The sequence below is a fragment of the Cydia splendana genome, chromosome 7 (assembly GCF_910591565.1).
Source record: "Cydia splendana chromosome 7, ilCydSple1.2, whole genome shotgun sequence".
Lineage (NCBI taxonomy): Eukaryota > Metazoa > Arthropoda > Insecta > Lepidoptera > Tortricidae > Cydia > Cydia splendana.
The window spans coordinates 12,009,485-12,019,016 of record NC_085966.1 but is presented as its reverse complement, the minus strand read 5'-3'; the positions used below and the strand labels follow the sequence as shown (position 1 = coordinate 12,019,016).

The window sequence follows — 9,532 nt, the reverse complement described above, 5'->3', positions numbered from 1 at the left end:
CACTTTGAATTTTTTCAAAGTTGTATGAAATCCAAAAAAGTCAAGTTATTATTTTTTTGACTTTTATGTAAGTAGTAGTTTTCACATTATTTGAAAGTGTGATTTAAAAGTTATTTGGTGAAAAACCATTTTTATTTCTATTTTTTATGATTTTTTTAGGTGTAATTCAAAAAATCTTACTTTTGAAAAATTATAAAAAATATAAATAAAAATGTTTTTCTACTTAAAAACTTATAAATCACATGTGCAAATAATGTGAAAACAGATACTTAAATAAAATTCTGAATAATAAAAACTTGTTTTTTTTGGTTTTCATACAACATACAAAATTTTCAAAGTGGTTGAGCACCCCCCTTGTAGTTGAGATAAAATTACGAAACTTGGTGTATTTTATCAGTATAATAAGTGTAACAAAATAAGGGGGTGCCCCATCGGAAAATAAAAAAAAATGTTTTTTGGGCCACCCTACTCCACACATTTCTCGACCTTCTGGATGTAGCTCATCCACTTTCAATAGAACTAAATTAATTGAAAGCAAAATTAGCGACGGCGATCTTAAAGGTGCCGCTCGTCTTCTTTTCACAAACGACGTGCTATCGCCAGATACTCCCGATACCCTCTCGGCCTTACGATCTAAACATCCCCCGGCTCCTTCAGTACCACACTTTTTTGGCCCACCTACAGCTGACCAGGCCTGCCTCCAAATCGAAGGCAAAGACGTTATTGACGCCATATTTTCTTTCAAAACCGGTTCGGCGGCCGGCCTGGATGGGATCTCGCCCCAACATTTGAAAGATCTCATTTCTCATTCCGTGGGCGACGCAGGTGAGCAGCTTGTCTGTTCCCTTACTAAATTAATAAATTTTATGTTTTCAGGCAAAATTAACACTGATATCGTCCCGATTCTATACGGGGCAAACCTGATCGCCCTAACCAAAAAGGACGGAGGGGTGAGACCCATTGCGGTGGGGTCTACGTCCACTCAGGCCTTACACATTGAGTTTGCTTTGTCAAATTATTTCAAGAACTGTCACGCAGATGACATATTTGCCCTTTTAATCCAGAAATAAAACTTTGTAACGTATTGTGGTTAGCCCCATTTCCTCACGACATTGTCGTTATAAATAGTTATTTGTTTCACTCGGGGGCAAAGTTGTTGTTTAACCGCTCGTGCTAATATTGATACCCGAGCAAGCGAAAGATTCCAAAATTGAATTCGAAAAATGGAATCTTGAGCGTTGCGAGGGTTTCAAAGCACGAGGGTTAAACAAAATTTAACACCAACCCGAAGCAAATATTAAATGTAAAATATCAAACCAAATCAAATCCAAATTAATGTTATTAAATATTTATCATCCAAAATCATCATTTAAAAGTCAATTCTACCAGTAAACATAAGAAAACTACTCAACATTTTCATTTGTTTACTTTGCCTCACATGTGAATAAAGTGCAACTTTGCTATCAGTTTTTGAAGTGCAAAGTAAGCCTTTCCGAGCTGGTGTGGTGAAAACATAATTGTAATATACTTCACTAACTCACACACATATTTCCCACTAGCAAGAGAAACCAAAATAAAATAAGACAAACTGAAATGTTATACGAACGTTTCTTTTGAGATGAAACCTCACTGTGGCGTGGCTCAGGGCTATAACCGCGAAAATCGAAGTTCGTCAATTGCGGGCATTTTTCTCCGTCACTCTAATTACGTCTTAATGAGAGTAAAAGAGAAAGATCCCGCAATTTGCGAATTTCGTTTTTCGCGGTACGTAGTTGGTTACAGATGGCGTATTCAGATTTGCAAGTAAAATAATAAACGATATTTATTTCATCGCGTTACTTACTAAAATTCAATCATGATTTAAAATTCTTAACACGCCTCCCTACGTGCGTGTTTACACGAGTATTCGTTGTTTTTGTAAAAGACAAACGGTATTGCAGACAGGAAAATAAATTTATTTGTCTAGACTCCAAGTACATTTGCTATGGTTCGATTGAAATAGTGCGGAAATCATGCGTTAGACCTAGATTGTTAGACAGAGGGTATTCATGGTATAAGCGCATTTGCCAAATAAAGTCAATTAAATATAAACCCGATGCTCGATAAGCAAAGGCTCAAAAATTACACACAAAATTTTCCATTACACTTGCGAAGCTTCGGCTCACTTCAACGAAAATGGAGAATATAAAATTACATCAATCATCAGAGATTATAATTAGGTGCACTCATTTACTACTTTTATGGGAGCGGGAACGTTTAATTTATTTAGGTTTTTTTATACAGTTTATTTACTTTAATTAGTTGTTGTGTTGTCGAGGGAGTTAAAATAATATAAATTATAAATTACTGACTAAATGTTTAATAATTAATTAAACCTAGACTTAAAACTAAGAGGGCACTAGTACGTCTACCATCAGTTTTGACATTGACATATACGCTCACGTCTACGTAACTTACTTTCTATGCATCTCGCTCGTACTCGCATATGCGAGCAATAGTGCAAGCGAGATGTACAGAAAGTAAATTACGTAGACGTGAGCGTTATGTCAATTACGACGTCTGGCTTCAAAAATTGCGGTTAGACATATTAGATCAAAGTTACAATCCCTTTTTGAACCAATACAGCTAGGTTTCGGCACGAAAGTTGGGTGCGAGGCAGCCATCCATGCCCTAAGGACCCACCTTTCACTCGATGATTGCGAAATTGTTGTCAAAATTGACGTTAAAAATGCTTTTAATTCGGTTAGTTAGAGACACCTTGCTGACAGAAGTTAAGGACAAAATTCTTCTCAAAACTTGCATGTGACACACGCAATAATTTACAACGAACTGTGACAAATGTCCATAGGAAAAGATAAGTGCTTACAAAATATAATACATAGAGACCTAATGTTATTGCCGCGTCGGGTTGACAGGGGAAATATAATTTATCGATATCAATGACATTAATATTGTCATTTTCCGCGACCACATATTATGATCAAGGATAGGAAGTGTTTTTGTATCGAAGAGTTTTGTGACAAAAAACCATACTGTTAACTTCCACGCAGTAGATACCTTGAGCAATATTAGTATCGCCTTTCACCATTCAATAAAGATCAGCTTTTCTATCAACTACCGCCCGATTCTTGTATTGAAGAAACTTGCGCGCGCAGCATGGCCATATACTGAAAAATTACGCTTAATTATGATTTTTATAGCGAATAAATGGACACTGTACAAGCTAATGTGGCCAGCAACGTGTTGAGTCGCACAATTTTATTCTAGTTTCAGTTATATGGTGTCCACTTACTGGTCATAAATAAAACATTATTATAAAATTAACACGATTCAAATAACTTATTTTATCATTTACTACTATCTAGTAAAATGAGCTTTGAAAAAAATCATGACCACGACCTTTACCAGAAACATATACATATGGCTTAAGGAATAATTGGTTATTTTAAAAGATATAAGGACTGCAAAAACTATTAATGCTAAGAAAACGTTAACGGTAATATGTACTAACACCTCGCTGGATTGATGGCACACCACCCACCAGATTTCAACGCGAGGGATTTAAATTACACAGCATTCATCGGGTGTCTACTGCTTCAATGCAGTGGTCTTTGATAAAACGCCTTCCTCAATGCTTGTCAGTGGAGAGGTAATTTGTGTGGGCCTATACTGCATTTTAGACGTTTCTGGAATATTGGATCATTTAAAGGATACTTATATCAAAATTAAGTATAAATATAAAGGTAAGTAATATGAAGTATATTTCGTGTCTCCTGTAAAAAAACTACCGCCGAACTTCATCATTTTCTGTAGGCAATCCATTCAAACACGGAAATTTGAAGCTATATGACTTCTATAGAGTGCACAAAATTTGTGGTGTGAAAATCAAAGAGGTTTAGTTAGCGTATTCTAAAGCAGAAAATTATATTGAATTTGGTATTCCTAATTCATACTCACAACGCTCACAATTACGTCTAGAAAATAATTATGAGAATTAGTAGCATTCTCATAATTATTTTCTAGTTCTTTAGTTTGGTGGTATGATGAAAACTAGATCAACAAGTACAAGATGTAGGTAAACTATCCTAATTTTATAACAAACTATTCTTAAATATTTAACAAGATTTATAAGCTCTTAAATCAAACTCACAATAAATAATTTATACTAGCAGTAGGTGGAATATTAAACCGATGGTGAATAAATTTCGAAAATAGATGAGCTGTAAATGTATATTTTCGTTTCTTTTAACGATTGGGACTATATTCACAGTTTTATATTCGAATCACTGTTTTATTTTTCAAGAGTATGTTACCTGTTTTAATTTTAAGGGAAGTGTAGGTTTTGTATAGTATAGCATATATTACAACCATACCATATATATACATAAAAGTAGTATAAATATAATTTAATAATAACACGTATGATGCACACGTCCAGTAGCTAATACTCTGGTTAGAAACGCAACAAGCTAAATTTATACGCTATCCAACACAGCTTATCGCCTCATAAATTATTACAATCTGCTATTTACTTTGCAAAATCTTATTAAATAATATTAAGTAAGTAGATAGCAGGGACGCTAATTATGATTAGTCCTAATAACGGTCGTGGAGAAACTAGGAGGCATCAACCTTGTTGCCGATAAAATGGCGCCTGGTATGACAACCGACGGGTGCGCGGGCGCTGAAGACGGGCTATCTATATTATGCAAATACTGCGTCGGTTCTGTCTGGCCGACCCGTGTCAGTTAGCTGTTTTTAATAGTTCTTGCCGTGTTGTACGCTTTGAGAGGGTACACACTGGACGTTTATATTCATGCTTCAATAAAGTTATCTTCTCTTTTTACATCAATTTGATGTTTAGTGATCGAGCGTTAGCGAAGGTCTCCGTTTCAGCTCCGTTCATGCATTCGTATGTCCGGATGTTCTCCTCTACAGGTCGCAATTCAACCGATTCTCGTGAAATTTTGTGAGAGGTTTGATCAATAGTATTTATTCGATTAAGTATTTGGAAATTTTACGAAATGGTAGATCCATAGGGGTTCACGAGATCTACAGCTCACAGAGCCACTAGTATAAATATGTATTGAAGGGAGCCTATCATTTTTTTTAAACTCGAAGGGTAGGATAACACCTGTAATTTCAATACAATTTTACAAGATTTGGCGTTTTTAGGTTATACATTATTTGGAGATGACAGGTGTCTTATCTTATCTATCTTACATTATTTAAGTTTCGTTAGTAGTTTTTTATCACCAATTGTCATCTTGCTAGGCCCCCAGGTACCGACCTGCATGACCCCCTATTTAAGTGTATGTATAACGTATAACCCCCTCGATTTCACAAATCAGTCAGTTGGGTTTTCCCTATCTTCAGCTTACGGGACTGACAACGAACTTATAAAGATATACGTTAATATTTTACTTCAAACAATACACCTAAAGCGATCTGCAAAAACAAATACATTCTAGGTACCTAAGTACCTATTTTATTTTATGATAATATTACGCCGTGATCTTTGTCCTTATCGTCCCATTTTTTCTGGTGAGATTATAGTAAATTGTTGGATAATTTTGATTTGACTTTTGTTTTTAATATTCAGGCTATTATGTAAGTACTAAATCAAAGCATCACTTTACCTGTAGGTACTGTACCACATGTAGACTAGGCTTTACTTGTACCTGTTTAAAGTGAGGATAATGGCCGAATATTACATATTATAATTGAAAGTGTGACGCTATTGAAGCATCTTTAGGATGCTCTTGAAGAGTTCATCGACATAATTTTGTGAATCCGTTCATTGAACTTCAATGTTTACTAATTTCGACCAGGGATCCGATATATTGAGTTCTGGCCTTGAATTTGTCAGTCCTTCCAATATTTGCAATTTTTTTTACATAACATTGTTCTAAATTAAAGAATAAGATTCATTTGTCATTTTTCATACCTTGTCTTGTCTATGTATCTACTACTTCCCAAATCCAGATAAATTGTTATTTACAGATACAATCATTGTCTATGATACAATTTAATTTCTAAATTTAGGTAAGGAGCCTCAGAAGATTTTACTTTGACTGTCCAAATAATAGTTACACATCCATGAAGATTGGCTATTTACTTATATGCAAATAACCGTTATGTTTTATCTAATTACTGCGTAGGAAAGCTTAGGAATGTTGACGTTGAGACACGTCTGTGTCTGCGGGACATTCTTGGTACGCTGGCAAGTTATTGTCGTTGCCTGAGATGTACTATATAACTAGTATAAGTGTGATCTATCATTAGGTACGCTTAACCGTTATTGACTTAGAAGTAAATAGGTATAATGTAATACTGTTTTTTCTGAGTCAAGCGTTTTCTTGGCGTGGTTAAGCGTTGACGGAGAATGCTTTTGCGCACCGAGACAGCTAATTAAAGGGAACTTATCGTAAAATATTTATATAACGTTTGTACTGTCAAATTAGTAAAGTATGCGGTTAAAAAACGTGAGGTCAATAATAAAAAGGTGAAATAGATTTTGATACTAGATGTGGGCTAAATAAGTTCATTAATTTGAAAAGAAACATATTTAAAAAAATGGCAAAATTAAATAAATAGATATATAATTTTTCTAAGCACTCGGGGTTCAGGGCACTAAATAAGTTCTTATTAAAAATAGAATACTACTGGTACCCAACCTAAATAAAAAGTGAAAATTGTTGAACATAGGAAAGTACGTCGCTATTTTCCGGGTATGCTAATGACACGAATGGTCAGTCAGATAAAAATAAAAAGAATGCGGATTAAATTTCGTTGCAACCATTAGTAACAAAAGATCGATCGTTGCAGTATTTTGAAACTCCATAATCCATTGTTTAGTCGATTTCGCCACGAATAAAAGGCTTTCTAACGCCATAACATTACCATAAAACCCACATACGTGATCCAATCCTAAATATTTTTGATAAACACCTCCATGGGTACCTACTGTTTCAAATGTGGCACCCGCTACAGCTAACGAAGTATAAATAATAACAAGCAGCATTCCTGCATCTGGTAATGAGGAGATTCTACGCTGATATGTGCGAGGGACAAGTTAAATATTTTGCCTATTAAGAAATGGAACTTGAGCTCTATTGTCTGTGTTGGCTTATAGGGAATTAGAATTGGCGAGAATTATAGCCGCCCTTTATTTTAAAGTAAACTCAACTCTGGTAGATTTATAATAAGGTTTAAGTTAGTGTGCGCGAATACAGGCGCCACAGAGAACGCGTGCGCTGCGACCAGGGGCGATATTCTGACAATCGCTTACCGAACACGGGGGAATCGAAGCTCAAACGAACCAATATAAGTGTCCTCTTTGGTCATACAAAGTTATTACGGATATCGAGTCTACCCTACAGGGGTTCGACTAAGGACTGCACAACGAATAGGAATACCTACACGGCTAACACGACCGCGATGCGCTCATTCAAAATGGCACATTATCATAATGCAACACGCGGAATGCTAGTGATGCCCTCTTAAGGCAAATAGCTGATTCAATATTCAATAAGAAACGTTACTATTGTTACGTAACAGACCCACGACTCGAATCCCGAAAGGATAAACAAACACTTTTTTTCAGAAATAATTCTGTAAAGGGGAATAGAACCATCATCGGATGTCGGAATGGAAATAAAGAATCAGAATTATGGAGAGCAATATACGGAATAAAATGGAATTGGTGCTTTGAGTAATAAAACTACTTGCCTGATTAAATAGGGAACTATTAGACGCAGGCGGCGTACGACCAGTCATTGTGGTGTTCGCAGGAGCATGATCTGACTTTTTCAGTGAAAAAGAACGTCGTCCTTCCATTTTTCTGCAGTATTAATGATATGTATTTACTGACACTGGCACTACTTTTGCCAAAACCCTCAGTATAAGTAGTTTTTTTGTATTTCACAAATATGACAGTAGAAGCCCTAGTTCTGAGAACAAATAAATATAACAATAGCACTATTAATTAATTACAATGATAATTAAATATGTACCTATTGAATGAAATTATCAAATCTGGTTTATTAAATGTAAGTTCCCCAGGCTATAACGGGATGATCCCGCAAATAAACCTCACGAAATAAACTTAATATGTAGTTTTTTTTCTCTCCCAAGAATCTCATCATTAAGAAACCATTACGGCGCATAAAACAAGCAGTGAGTTCGCAGCAACTGCTCGGGAACAAATTTGTTCCGAGAAGTTGGTTTGTTATTACAATCGCTCGCAGAGTGCTCAGGGGAACTAGTATAAGTATAAGCAGGCTCTTGGATTATCCGATTATCTTAAAATTGTTACGCATCTCAAGAATACCTCTCGATTCGTTTCGATCGACCAAGGAATATACGGGCAGATACGGGCGTTGAAGGCATTATTGATATATGTTGTTAAAATATTGATCAAGTTTATGGCATTTTATATTTGCTGACGGAGCATGTTGTAATGCGGATAATTCTATTTTGTTTTTATTATTTGTTCTCTTCTAGAAAACCAAAAAAGTTATAGGTACGCTCTTAAACCAAAATGTTGACACGTATAGATAAAGGGTTTTATGTCGTATTCTATTATAGTTGCCTGTAATGACTGTGCTGTCGTAGAAGGGGAGGGAAGGCGTTAATGCGGCTTCAAAGACCATCATGGTTACATTCTTAGAAAAGTTAGATTTTTAACGAATAGTACTCAACTCGAACAACAATACCTAACTAAAACACCGCTTAAATTATTCAATAGTAATAGTTGATCGCACAGGACCGAGAAAAGTGGCGCTGTCTTGTGTCGGAGGCCAAGTCTCATTTAGGGTCGCTGAGCCAACGGAGTAAATAAGTAATAGTTGATTAAGATATTTAGTCATTAATATTGTCCTACTCGCTTGGTCATTCAGATCCTATTGTACATTTTATAAACAAATAAAATAAATACATATTTCTATTATACACTGAAATACAAGAATTTAATTTAAGCAGTCTGAAAAAAGATACACTTAAACATAAAGCTCTTAATATCGTCTGTAGTCCTTGTTCACAGTGAAATTGTGTTCCTGATCAAAACTCTAGTTTCATTAAGGCAATTAATAAGTTAGTACACGTAGTTCAGTAGCTAGCATATTAACGAGTGCCCGGAGCAAGCCTGGCCGTACCGCGCACTACTATAAACCAATTCGCACTGATTGGTAAAGCCTTAATTACAAATTACTACTGTACTTAATCCAATACGAGTAATTGGAATTTAAATAGGTGTTCTTGAATAACTCATTAGGATTTATTAGTTAAAATCACGCTTATTAGTTGTTTCTTATTTGTTAACTAGCTGCCGCTAGTGAATCAAAGTTACCTGCTGATTTGTTTTTGGTTAAGTTAAAATTCAATACGCCTGATATAGACACGACTATATGCTTAAAGATTGGTAGCTTCCAGATTGGTACCTTTTGCAACCTTAATTTTTGTTACAGTTCACTACGTAAACAACACTACGAAAAAAAAATCAAAAGTAGTCTACCTTGTGCGCTATTTGAAC

General features: G+C 35.3%; 1 long non-coding RNA gene across 1 annotated transcript in view; it reads left to right on the top strand.

Annotated features, from left to right (window-relative positions):
- LOC134792184 (uncharacterized) overlaps positions 1 to 9,532 on the top strand; it is a 596,557-nt gene that overhangs the window by 535,312 nt on the left and 51,713 nt on the right. The window lies entirely within an intron of this gene.